Raw genomic sequence first — 13,415 nt, forward strand, 5'->3', positions numbered from 1 at the left:
TTCCACATCGAGGGCAGCCAATTAAGGTTTTTGATTTGGTTGTGTTAATATTTCATTGGGTGGAGGGATCACCAGTTTAACTTTTGCACTGAGGACTTCTTCCTCTGGTTTTGTCAAAGTTGTAAGTTTGTTTTATTACTTCAAGAATGTCAGAGAAGAGAGGCTTCCAATTTCGCCTGGGGCATAAGGAAAAGGCAGATGAACCTGTTGCCATTTTTATCTACTGGGTTTCAGGCTGGATGAGTCCTGACCCCTTCAGGGTCTAGGGCTTAAGTTCTCTCCCTTTCAGTTTTCTCACCGACAAAACTGCAAAAACTAACTCACCTCCAAACTTGATACTTAATCTCTGGTAACAGAAAGACATGTTTCAGTACCAGTACCGTTTATGCTATTGGCATGTCCAAATTATGCAAATATCCTTCATAGCTGCAAAATGCAGGGAAGAAAATAACATTTGTTGATTTTTATTCTTCTCAAGACAAATCCACAAGTACTTCAGCCAAACTGCCTCCAACTACTAAGTTTCATGGTAATTTTACTATGGAAAAGAAAAAGGAGAAATAGAGTCCTGGGAACTTCTCCTTTGTCTTAATCATCTATCTCTTCTCACACTTGGAGTGACAGGAACAGAGAATGAGGATGGAAATGGTATGATTGATGCACACACAAAATCTCACCAGTGGTTAAGACTTTCAGGGGAAATTTAGACCACAGCCTCGGCTTCCCAGTACTTGCTACCCTTTGGAGTAGTTCTGTTTTTAAAAACCAAAAAATGCAACATTTGGAAGCTTTGAATTGGATTTGTTACAAGAAAGTAACAGCATTTCTCTCCATCGAAGGTGATACTGGATAGCAAAGCTCAGTTTCCACAGAGAGGACTGGCGATTCCAAGCTTGTAAACTGTCACAGAGATGATGGAGGTGACTTGAAAAGGGGTCCTTGCTTGAGAAGATGAAGCCAGCTGTGAAACATTCCCTGATTACAGGGGCTCTCCACAGCTATGCGTGCCTTAATCACCTCTAGTCTTTTCCTTTTCCAACTCTTCTGACACCTGTCTCCAGACTAATCCTTCTAATCTAAACAGCTGCCTTGGAGACGTCATGCCTTGCCTTACCATCAGTGACTCCCCAAGGCCTCCAAAAATGTCAGTCACACCCTAGCCTGGCCTTTATATTGTGCAAGAATCTGGCTGCCTCTGACATTTAATCTCCCTTTGTCCCAACATAAATCTGCCACTCCAGTCAATAGTCCTTGCACCACTTTCCATTTGCCCATCTCCACACCTTTACCTGTGATGGTCTCCATTTTCTTCACCAGGAATGTCTTCCCCACCCCCTTCTCACACCAGCAACTCCAAGGTACAATGCAGAGAGTGGAATTTGGAATCGGGCAGATCTGGGTTAAATTCTAGCTCTACTACCCGCTCACTGCTTGTTGCTGTGGAGGTGTCTCATCTTTTCTGAACCTCAGCTTCCTCATCTGTAAAATGAGCATGCTCACATCAGGCTTATAGAATATGCTTAGTAAAGGTTAACCCCTTTTTTCTGCATGCCTACCCAACTCCCATACACCCTCCCAAGCTCCTAAATCAACTAATTTCTATTAAATGGGACAGAATAGGGTTTGCAGGTGAGCATAAGATTTAGGTTCAGCATTGCAGGACCCCTGCTCATTAAAGCTGTTGTGAAGGAATGGGCTGGGCCAAGAACGTAGATATCACAAGACCTTCTCAAGCTGAACAAGACAAAGCTCAGAGGCCAAGGCACATGGTTCATTCTCTGCCAGTTGTATCTGAAATTTCAGCCTCAAGAGAATGGAGCCCAGTATAAGGACTTGGAAGACAGCCAACCAGTTCACGGATGGGAAATTATGGCATTGCCATGACTCACTGTTAGATAATTGAAAGAGTTCCTGAATAACATATTTTTATAATTCCCAAGAAATCTACAAAAGATGCCAATGAACAAATTCAGTTCCATGACATTTGAAACTTAATTTTTTTTTTAAAAAAAGCACATGTATTAGACATGTTTATGATGCCTCTGCCCCTTTTAAAGAAATTTCCCCACCAACAGATGCTTAATTTACCAGATAATTTGCCATGTGATGAAATCCTCTTTGGCCATATCTGATTGGTGCAGGAGTGGGCACCTGACCAAAGCACAGCCAATCCTACAGGCTGGAGAGTAACTATGACCTATGTCCTAGTGCAAAACGATGAGTTGAGCCAATCAGATTCTCTGTCTTTTAAGATCTAGAACTAGGGAACACAGAAGAAATAAGCCCACAGCTACAAGAGTAGAACCGTAAGGACACAGTGATATTGTGAAGTGTGTATTTGGTCTTTGTGTCATTTTCTGACCTACAACTCCTAACATCTTTGGAATCTCCAAAGTGATGAGTGTCTTTTGGATGCTAATAAGATGGCTGGGGCTGGGCGTGGTGGCTCACGCCTGTAATCCTAGCACTCTGGGAGGCTGAGGCGGGCGGATTGCTTGAGGTCAGGAGTTCAAAACCAGCCTGAGCAAGAGTGAGACCCCGTCTCTACTATAAAATAGAAAGAAATTAATTGGCCAACTAATATATCTACAAAAAATTAGCCGGGCATGTTGGCGCATGCCTGTAGTCCCAGTTACTAGGGAGGCTGAGGCATCAGGATTGCTTGAGCCCAGGAGATTGAGGTTGCTGTGAGCTAAACTGACGCCATGGCACTCACTCTAGCCTGGGCAACAAAGCCAGACTGTGTCTCAAAAAATAATAATAATAAGATGGCTGGTAACTGGCAGCCCTAGGTAGCTTCAAGGCAGGGGCTGCTCACAGGAAAGACCAAGGCATGATTAGAGCATTGGGACTTTAAGCCCCACCCCCATCCTCCGTGGAAGGAAAAGAGGCTGAAGGTTAAGTCGATCACTAATGGCCAATGATTTAATCAACCATGCCTACAGAATGAAGCTTCTATAAAACCCAAAAGGGCTGGGTTCGAGAGTTTCTGGATAGCTGAACAGGTGGAGGTTCCTGGAGCATGGCTCACCCGGGGGGGGGGGGCATGGAAGCTCCTTGGCACTTTCCACATCACCCTATGCATCTCTTCCATCTGGTGATTTATTTATATTCTTGGGTACCCTTCATAATTAACCAGTAAGGAAGTGTTTCCCAGAGTTCTATAAGCCTTTCTGACAAATTAATCCAACTGCAGAGGGGGCTGCAGAAACCCAGATTTATAGCTGGTGGGGCAGAGGCACAGGTAAAAAAAAAATCTGGGCCCTGTGCCGGTCATCACAAGTGAGGGCAGTCTTGTGGGACTGAGCCCTCCGCCTGCAGGATCCGAGTCCATCTCCAGGTGGATAGTGTCAGAACTGAATTGAATTAGAGGACACCCAGCTGGTGTCGAGGCAGAATTGCTTGGTTGGTGTGTGAGGAAACACACCCACACGTTTGGTCACAGAAGCGTTCTGTGTTGCGAGAGTGTAGGGGGAGAAATGAGGTTTGGGTTTACCTGTGTCCTTAGAGATGCCCCAAAGGAGAGTCAGGGACATACCTGGCAAGCAAAATCCACGAGTAAGTCACAGTTAAAGTTCAGAAACCTCGAATAAGCAGAATATGCCAGGTGGCTGAGAGAAAAGAACTGAGCAGAAGCACAAGGAGAAACAAGAAGCCGTGAGAAAGCGATGCAGAGCGAGGGGTCCCTGGAGCTGTCTCAGTTCCTGCAATAAAACCCCCTTGTCTCAGGCTAACTGACATCAGTTCTCCTTAAAAACAAAGGCACCTAAATGAAACAGTAGGAAAGCAATGACTTATTTTACTACTAGAAAAATAAAATACAACTACTCTGAACATGCACACTATTACACAAGTCACAAACCCAGTAGAACCACGAGGATTATTTCTTTTCAATATGACACAAGGAGCAGGCTTAGGAAACCAAAAGACAAGAGTGTTTTCTCAGAGCACTGGGAGGGGAGGGTCTCTTTTACTCCTGAGAGCAGCCACCACAGTCTGAGACTTCAGAGATGTTTCTGCCTGCTCTGAGGACTCTGGAGGATACCAGAGTGGCTTGGTAGAGAGAGCCCTCTTTGTTCATGAGAAGACACTCGACCTGTGCCCTGGGGTGGGCATATGCCAACTAGCCCTGTGACCCTACCCAAGTTACTTCATCTCCTTGAGACTTGGTTCTTTCTTTGTGATAGATGAACACCAAAGTGACTTCTGGGGTTAACAATATATGAAACTTCTAAGTGAATTTCTTCTTTCAATTAGAAATGGAAAGAAATTCTTCTTTCAATTTGAAAAGGAGGCAGCCTAGAAGAAGAGACTGTGGCCCAGGAGTCAGGAAACTTGCATTTCAGCTCTGGCTCTCCCTGGCTGGGCAAGCATGGCAGCTCACTGACCTGCCTTGGTCTCAACCACAAAACAAGGGAGTGAAAATGCTACCTTCTAGGAAAACTTCTATGTTTTAAGACCTTTAAACCTTCCTCAATCTATGATACATCTGTATTTAAAATTTGTTGGACTTCGGTGCATGGCGGCTCTAGAACATCCTGCTCGGGAGGCACCACCGGCCCCAGGCCCAGGGCAACCCACGTGCAGTGACGCCGCCTGCAGAGCGCACCCCGTAGGCGATGACACATCCTTGAAGAAGCAAAAGAATAAGAAGAAAACCCGGAACAGGGCCTCTGTGGCGAATGGAGGCGAGAAGTCCTCAGAAAACCTCGCCCCAGAGGAAGCCCCCTTGAGCGCTGAGGCCCAGGCAAAACAGCTGGCCCAGGAATTGGCCTGGTGCGTGGAGCAGCTAGAGCTGGGCCTCAAGACGCAGAAACCCACCCCGAAACAGAAAGAGCAGGCTATTGGAGCGATCCGAACTCTGCGCAGCAAAAGAACCCCCCTGCCCCGGAAGAGGCAGCTGATGCGCTCCATGTTTGGGGACTACAGGGCTCAGATGGAAGCTGAGTGGCATGAGGCTCTGCGGGCTCTCAGGGCTGCTGCCCATTCAGCCCAGGTACAGCCTGTAGATGAGACCACCAGAAAGAAGAGCCGAAGGGTCTGCAGGCCTCGCCCTGTAGGGAGAGCCAAGGCCACTGTGGACACTCCTGATGAAGAGTTCAGGTTCAATTTCTTTTAGCCTCTCTCCAATCCTGCCCCTCCCCAGGGGTACTGTGGGGTTTGTCCTGAGTGCAGAATTTTCCCAGGAATTCTCTGTTGACACATGTGAGGTTGGTCTGTCCCTGGCTGGTCCAAGGATCTGGGCCTGTTGGTCAGGTATGGGACCTTCCAATAGGCACAGGACCCCATTTGTAGGTTTTCTGATGAAATGCTCCTCCTGCCAGAAGAGAGACAGAGGTACCTTTAGAAAATCTTCTACACTAAATTGAAATGCATGTTCAGTGTGTTATAGAAAGGATATTGTACTCAGTCTTTAGGTTGGTAGCAAGGATTAGTGGGGAAACTATGTAACTGTACACTGTGCTCACTTTTGAAGGATGCCTTATCAAATGGTTTAGTGGTTCATCCTATTATGTCACTTTGCCCTAATCTCTATTTTTGATAAAAATGGATAATGAAAAAAAAAAATTTGTTACCTTATTTTTCTTTCCCAGCCCTGACTGTCCAGAAAGGAGAACTTATTTCTGTCATCTTGTCCAGCTACAGATGAAGTATAAAGAGCCCTGGGGGGAAATATGGTGTGAGTTTCACTCCAATGCTAGTTGGAGCAGACGTGGACAAATTTGGATTCCTAATGGCACAAGATCAGGGTTGGTTGCTGATGAAGAACTGTGAAGTCTAAATAGGAAGACAGGCCATATTCAAAAGAAAAGATGGGTCTCCTTCCCAGAAAACCATAAACCCATAAATAGAAAATGAAGGCGTGAAGCCCAAAGCAATCCTGAGAAGCATTTAAAATGTCCTTCTTAAAAAGATTAAATTGACTGGTGGAAATTAGGAGTTTTGGAGTCCATAGATCAAGGTGATAGAGGCCAACAGAAAAAGGTCATGGTTGGTTATAAAAGAAGATTAGTGTTCTGCAATTGCAGTAAAACCCAAAAGGCACAAATGACTCCAAAATACTGAAGGTCACTGGCTTTGTTTTACCAACACAGCAAACACTTTAAATGAAGGCACAAAGCTCTCTAGTAACACGAGGCACCAAGAGCAGCAAAGCCTCTCGGGACACCCTGGGCAAGGTGTCCTGTGCGGGAGCCAGAGCAAGCACTGGGTATTGTTCAGTGGAGCTGAGGATCAGCTTGAAGAACTGTGACCCTCACAAGGACAAATGCTTCTCCAGCACTGTCCGGACTAAGTCCACTGCAGCCCCGTGTTCTCCATGTGTGTCCTGGAGACGAGCAGCACTGTGACAAGTCTGAGGCTGTGGATGTCACCCACAGGAACATCGAGGCACAGAAGAAACTCAACAAAGATAAGAGGTTCGTCAAGAAGCTGGCCAAGAAGTCAGATGCCTCTGACCAGACAGATCCCAGGCACCCTGGGCCTGGCCTGAGAAATGCTGGCAAGTTCCCTTCCCTGCTGACCCACAGTGAACACGGTGGCCCGAGCTGATGAGGCACAGGCCACAGTCGAGTTCCAGATAAAGGTGCTGTGTCTGGCCGTGGCTCTTGGCCATATGAAGATGACACAGGATGAGCTCGTGGGCAGCATCCTCCTGCTGTCAGCTTCCTGGTGTCACCGCTCAAGGCAGATTGGCAGAATGTCCAGGCTTTAAACACCAGAAGCGCCACAGGCAAGCCCTGGTGCCGACACTAAGGTGCAGCCTAGTAAGCCCTAGTGCCACCGAAACAAAATCCAAACCAAAAAACTCTATGGTGACATTTTTATTGGCCCAGAGAGGCGGTTGACCTAAAGTAATCAGATACAAAAGATATGAGCTGGTAATTCGCAGAATAAATACCTGTAGGCAAGAAAGATATGAAAAGGTGTTCACCTTCAACATTAATCAAAATAAAATTTTAAATGAGATTTTCTTTTTGCCATGAGATTGGCAACAAATAAATGAATAGCATCCTATACTGGTAAGGGTATAAGGAACTAGCTAATTAGCTATATGGTACTCTCTTATTTGGGTGGACAAAGTGTGTTTTACCAATCCACTACTAATGTGAGTAGTTTCCAATTTTTGCTATTAAGAGGACATGAACATTATTAAGTAAATACCCAAAGAAGAATGTTTTAAGGCTTGATTTCTAGAATTGATATTGCTAGGTCAATGGTTATACATATTCAAAATTTTGCATAACCTCTTTGTCCACCCAAATAAGAGAGTACCATAGAGCTAATTTTAAAGGGATGAATTATATCTAAATGTACGGACATGGGAAGATTTCCATGTGGAAAGACAAGTCGTAGGAAAAAATGCATAGTATGACCCAATTTGTTTAAAAGGTGTACAGGCACGCACGCATGCACTCCAAAAGATCCCTGCCAGCCTCTGCTGTTCACATCTTGCTACACCCACCTCATGCTCCAGGTCCTGGCACCATAGGGAAGCTCTAGCTTCTCTCATGTGTCCTGCATTGCATAGAAACACAGGCTTGTTCTCTGCCTGGGGCCCGGACCCCTGCTGAGTGCCTGACTAATTTCTGGCCTTAATCCTCCGTTAGTATAGGAGTCTGGACTAGTATACACCAAATTGTTAACAGAGATATTTCTCAGGCTGTGATAGCAGAGTATTTTCTCTTTCTGTATCTTAGTTTCCTGGATTGTTTGAATTTCTAATAATCATAATAAATTTTAATTATTTTATAATTAGGAAAAGAATGCTGTAACTATAAAAAATAAAACTGAAAAATAAAGAGATCAGATTTTTACCTCTTGTCCCACAACTATTGCTACATTCTGTCCCCTGGAAATTCCTCCAGTTCCAGCTAAATCTCCCCCATCTGTGGACTAACAATCTTTAAATAAAGCATCTCAGGGAAATCTAGGGTAGAGGGAGTGAGACAGAGAGGAAAAGGAGGAGATGATCTGCCAGTGATTAAAAAAGACAGTGCTCACTTCCAAGTTTGAGGTTAGGAGACAAGTGTTTTCAGTCCTACAGAATGAAAGCTGAGGCTTTGGCTCACTGCCCTACTTTTCAGAGAACCTAAAGAGAAGTAACTTCACTAGGAACCTAGACACATTGTTTTAATTCAGTTTATATTATCAAGGCCTCCAGCAAAAAAAAAAAAAAATCTAAGAAAGTCCATTTGTTAATTGTAGAATAAAACAAACAAAATATTACTTAATTGATTTTATACAAATTAAGGAAGTGGAGTATATTTGGAAAAAATTGGGTTTCAGAACAGGGGGGTTATACTCTGAATTCTACAGTAACATGTAGTGTTCATGTTAGCGCGTCTCACCCCAAACAGGAAGCTCATCTTTAATTTCTTCCTCTCTGTCGCCTGCTGACCTTCCCACCCTCCCTCCAATGAGTCTCTAAGCCCTGCTGATTCCTTTTCTTAATTGTCTCTCCAATGCATCGTGGCCACTGCTTTACCTTGGGTCAGTGTCCTGTCTCACCTGGACCACTGCTACACCTGGTCTCCTTTGTCTAGCAGTCTATTCCCATCTCAGTTAGACGACTCTTCCAAAATGCAAAATCGTGATTGTGTCCTTTCTGTCCTTTAACCCCTTTGGTGTCTCCCCAGAGTTTATAAGACAAAATCTGAACTCTTGATTGAGTCTAGGATGAGGCTTACGACGGCTTTCTTATTAGGCACTACCTTGGTTAGAGCCTAACTCTAAACCCTGAGGTTCAAATTTTTGATGCCAACGCATTTTTTAAAAAATCATCCCAGGAGATTCTACCCCAAGTTGCCAGGTGCCATACTTTGAGAAACACTGATGAGGGACAAGCCTCTGTGAGAGGCCAAGAATGAGGCAAGTCGGAGGTCTGGTGTGGGCGCAGCCTGGGTCTGGCAGGACCCAAAGCTGGCTTATAGTTCGGGTTAATCTTCTGTTCTTAGGATTTGTACCAAAAAAGACTCATTTCATCTCACCTCCTGACCCAGGAGGAAGGCGCTGGTGACACACTGTAGTCGGAACTCTTTGGAAAAACAAATAGTGAATCTGCCCTGCTGTGAATAATGCAGCTATTTACTTATAAAAAGTGAATATTTAATAAGCTGCAGTATAGCAATTTGAATTTGGAATTTAATCTGTTTACAAAGTCCAAGAAGGGCAAGATTTCACCAGGGAAAGAGCAATTCATATAAATGCTGGCTTCATACGAATCACCTCTCCAAGCATTCCTATATTCTAGTTGTGCAAACACTCCCTGTGGGACAGGGGCAGGGATGGAGGTAGACTCCACAGCCTGCCTCTATCCCAGAGTTTCTCATATCCCTTATCACTTCTTTGCCTTCATGCAGAACTGAAAAGTGAGTCCAAACAGCTTGCATCTACTGAATGTTGTAAAAAGAACTTGAGAGAGCAGTCTCTTGGCAACTGTGCATTCAGACTTCTAAGTCTTATTATGAGGGTCTTTTCTATCTATTATTTATATTAATTATGTCCCCTTATTATTATTTCTCATGAACTAGACAGGCCTAGGCTTGAATACCATCCCTGAGAGCCACTAGTTAGGTAACTCTGGTCAATTGACTTACCTCCCCAAGCCTGTAGTTCCCTGGTCATTCTCTGTGTATGATAAGTACATAGGACTTGGCCAAAACAAGGCCCAGTGAATGTCAGTTCTTTTGCTTCTTTTTCTTCCCTCTCTACTCCCCATCATCACTATATTCTGATAATCTCCTTTTAGTCTAGAACTGAAATGTATCAATATTTCCTTGTAGTTATATACTCTTTGATAATGTCAGTTCGGAAGGACACACTGCTTGGTTCCAGTGTGGTACACTAGGAACTGCTAGGAGAGCTGCTGGTTGGCTGTCAGGGGGCCTTTCAAGGTAGTGTTTATCCTATGGGAATTCAGAGGGATCTAAGGTCTTGTTTCAGCCTTCCAGACATAGAACCTGATTTGTCCAATACTGATGAAGGGCCTCTCCTCTTGAGGACTATGTATGCTAACCACAGCCACAGAGACTGATATAGACAAACCAGATGCTGATTCTTTAATTTACAATAAAAAATACACCATTGGTGGTAAAGGGGTGAGCAGTGGGAGGTTAGGGAGTGACCATTTATTAGAGGTACAAAACAAGGGATATTGGCTCCACAATGTCAATGCTTACAAAGTTTAGGCCACCCCGACATCTCTGTCTGTCTGTCTGTCTGTCTGTCTGTCTGTCTGTCTCTCTCTCTCTCTCTCTCTCTCTCTCTCTCTCTCTCTCTCTCAGATAGAGCTTGCTAAGGGAACCACATCAGCTTCTCACCATTTTAGATTCCATTTACTATATTCTAGTCTACACTTTTCAGTTTGTGCATCTTTCTCCAACTAAAGTCTGATAACATTCCAGTCCTGTTGCTTTGAGTTCTCCTTGGTTGACATCCTAGGTGTCCCAACTCCTTGCCATGTGGGAAAGCTTCTTCCCCTGCCTGGTGTTTCCTTCTTTGTGAGGGAAGATCAATTGCTACAATGGCCTGGCCTTTCTTTCAATCTCCCTTTCTTTTACAACTTACCCCTTTTTCATACCCCAGGAAGATGGAATGGACGTTTTCCTTGGTAACTCGGGGAAAACAAACTAGATGTACAAATATCAGCTCCTTTCGTCTTTTTTGCAGCAGATCTGCTCACAGTGAGGCTTCTATGTCCCACTGCCAGGCTTCTCACGTGGGCAGGTGCCATACTACCCTTGACAGGCAGGAGGGTCTCCCCCATTCGGGCGTTCATGATAGGGAGTCCTCCTCTCTCCCAATGCCCGTGGATAAAAGCTTTATCCTCTGATCTAGCTTTATCAGTGACAAAGGTGCCTATTCTGCACCCCCCCATCTATCTTTCTTATTTAATTTCTCAATAGTTTCAGAAGTCAAATGGGGGTTGGGATGTTATTTATTAGGCCCTGTCAAACATCCTGCAGCTATTAGATGTGCACCAAAGCCACTTCCATTCTTCTGGCACTGGGGTGATGAACCACCCTGGTTTATTTGGGACTGAAGTGTTTCCTGGGATGTGGGATGTTTGGTGCTGGAACTGGGACAGTCCCAGGTAAACCAGCATGGTTGGTCACCTTGGTAGTCACACAGGAACATGATATTTCCCAGTCTCCGTTGCAGATGGCTGAAACCACATGACTGAGGTCTGGAACGTGGGTGGAGATAAGGCCCTGTAATATCCTCCATGCCCTCTTCTTTCTCATCTGCACACCTGAAAGTGAGAGTCTGTACCATGGGAGACCCATTCAGTAGAAGCTGGGGTCCCTGTGTCACTGCTAGGAGGAAGTCTCACAATCCATGTCAGATGTGACAGGAGCAATAAATAAAGCCAAAAGCAAAAACTGCTTTATGCCACTGAAAGTTTGAGACTGTATGTTTCAGCAGCGAGCTTGCACTGACTGCATAGCCCTATGTCCTTTGTCAGGAAGTTGGGTGTAGTTTTTAGAGGGCAGCCTAATTTGCTTACAGTGGAATCTTTGTAGAACACCACACTGTCCTCCCATTTTTGAAGATGTTCAAAGATCAGATAGTCTGTGTATCTGTGTTCTACATTCAGATCCAGCCCTCAAGTAGCCGTATAACCTGGAACCATTCACTTGGGTTTCTGAGCCTTAGTTTTCCTGTATTTTACACCAGTGGTTCAAAAACGTTTTTGGATCATGATCCCTCAAAAATCAGATTCAGGCTATGTAATATCTCTCCAGAAAAATACACACACATTAGATCTTTGTGAACTCTCAGGAGGCTCCCATATCTATTTGCAATCTCACTGTCCCCACTGCCCCTGCCAAGCTCCTTTCCTGAGCGAGAGGAAAGCTGCTTCTAGCTCAAAACTGCTGAACTAGACCTGAGGATGATGTGCCCTTGCCAGCCAGTGCTCTGGTCCCACACCTGCCCACAGATTTTGTCTCCTCTCTGTCTTCCTTTGTTCACTCTTTCCTTCCCTCCCATTTTCTCTTTGGCTCATCCCAGGCTGGCTTCTCCCCCATCCACCTAACTGAAACTGTTCTCGTTGAAGTCACCAATCGTGTTCTTGGTGACAACATCTCACCAAGTCTCAATGACGTACTGAGACAACATTTGTGTTCAGTGAACATCCTCACCAACACTGAGGGACACCAACTCTGAGTCCACATGCTGCTACTCCTAGGCGACCTGCCTACACTATGTATCATGTCCTTTGCATGCTATTGCATGACAGCCATTCAGGATGACTTGGAAACAAGGGCTAATGAACACGCCACCTAGTCAATCTCTTCTACAGAGCCAGTCAAATTGACTCCAGCTTCCCAGATGTCCTTCTCCAAATTCTTACAGTCGACATAGTTATCAAGCTCTTGTGTCTGCTGGGAAAATGCCATTTGGAATTATGGTATATCTTTTGCCTCTACAGTTTCATTTTCCTTTTCTGTTTCCAAAACTAATCAACAGTTCTAATGATTGTTTTAAATCTTTATTCTAATGTCAATACATTCCATCAACTTTCCCCAGATTTTATACACCTAGGAGTTTGTTTTTTTAAGTTCCCTCTATACATCTCTACTCTGAGTTAGAATATGTTGCTTTCAAAGCTTAATTGCCAGAGATTAATTGTCATTTATTCAAAAAATACTATCAGTGCCAAGCACTATCTTGGGTTTGGGAAATAAATGGGAAACGAAAGGGACATGATCCATCCTCATGAAGTTCATATTCTAACCCTATTGCCGGGTCTTATTTTGCATTCCTGGGGAGAGCCTGGACAGTCCCTCCTGACCATAGCATAGTTTGATGGTGGAAAGAGCTCTGAGCCTTGGAGGCAGGCAGATCTAGGTGGAACTTCAGCTCTGCCACTTGGCAGCTCCTTGTAGGTACACAAGCCAATGAATTGCTCAATTGTCTTAAATGTGAAATTCCTATATAGTTAAAGTACATGATGGTTGCTGTGAGATTAAATGAAATAATACATGCAAAGTCTGAGCAGAGAACTTGGAACTCATAGGCACCTATTAATAACAAATGTAGGAAGGTACTTACTAAAGTAATAAATGTAAAATTTTTTCTGCCTTTCACCCTCTGAATTCAAGCTTCTTGAAGGCTGGGACCATGGCTTACACTTCCTAAGGTTATAGCAGAAGCTCAATAAGCATATGTCAATGCAACTGATTAGTTAAATGAGAGTCACAACAGGTCTTTGTCTTAATTAGCCTTCTATTTGGTCAGTGACAACAATTTTGACCTTTCCCCCCCCAAAAAACTGTGGAACTATGTAGCCATTGTGAAGTATGTCTTATAATAGCTTCACGCTTAATTTTCTGTATTTCAAATTAAGTCTCCATAAAATAACAATAACTCTTAGCTGTGACTTTGACTAAATTTTCACAAATGTACAA

General features: G+C 44.2%; 1 pseudogene; it reads left to right on the forward strand.

The window, feature by feature from the left end:
* Window positions 1-4,513: 4,513 nt before the first annotated feature.
* On the forward strand, window positions 4,514-5,552 carry LOC105881589 (UPF0488 protein C8orf33 pseudogene; annotated as a pseudogene).
* Window positions 5,553-13,415: the final 7,863 nt, after the last annotated feature.

Source organism: Microcebus murinus, chromosome 11, assembly GCF_040939455.1.
Source record: "Microcebus murinus isolate Inina chromosome 11, M.murinus_Inina_mat1.0, whole genome shotgun sequence".
NCBI classification, from domain to species: Eukaryota; Metazoa; Chordata; class Mammalia; order Primates; family Cheirogaleidae; genus Microcebus; species Microcebus murinus.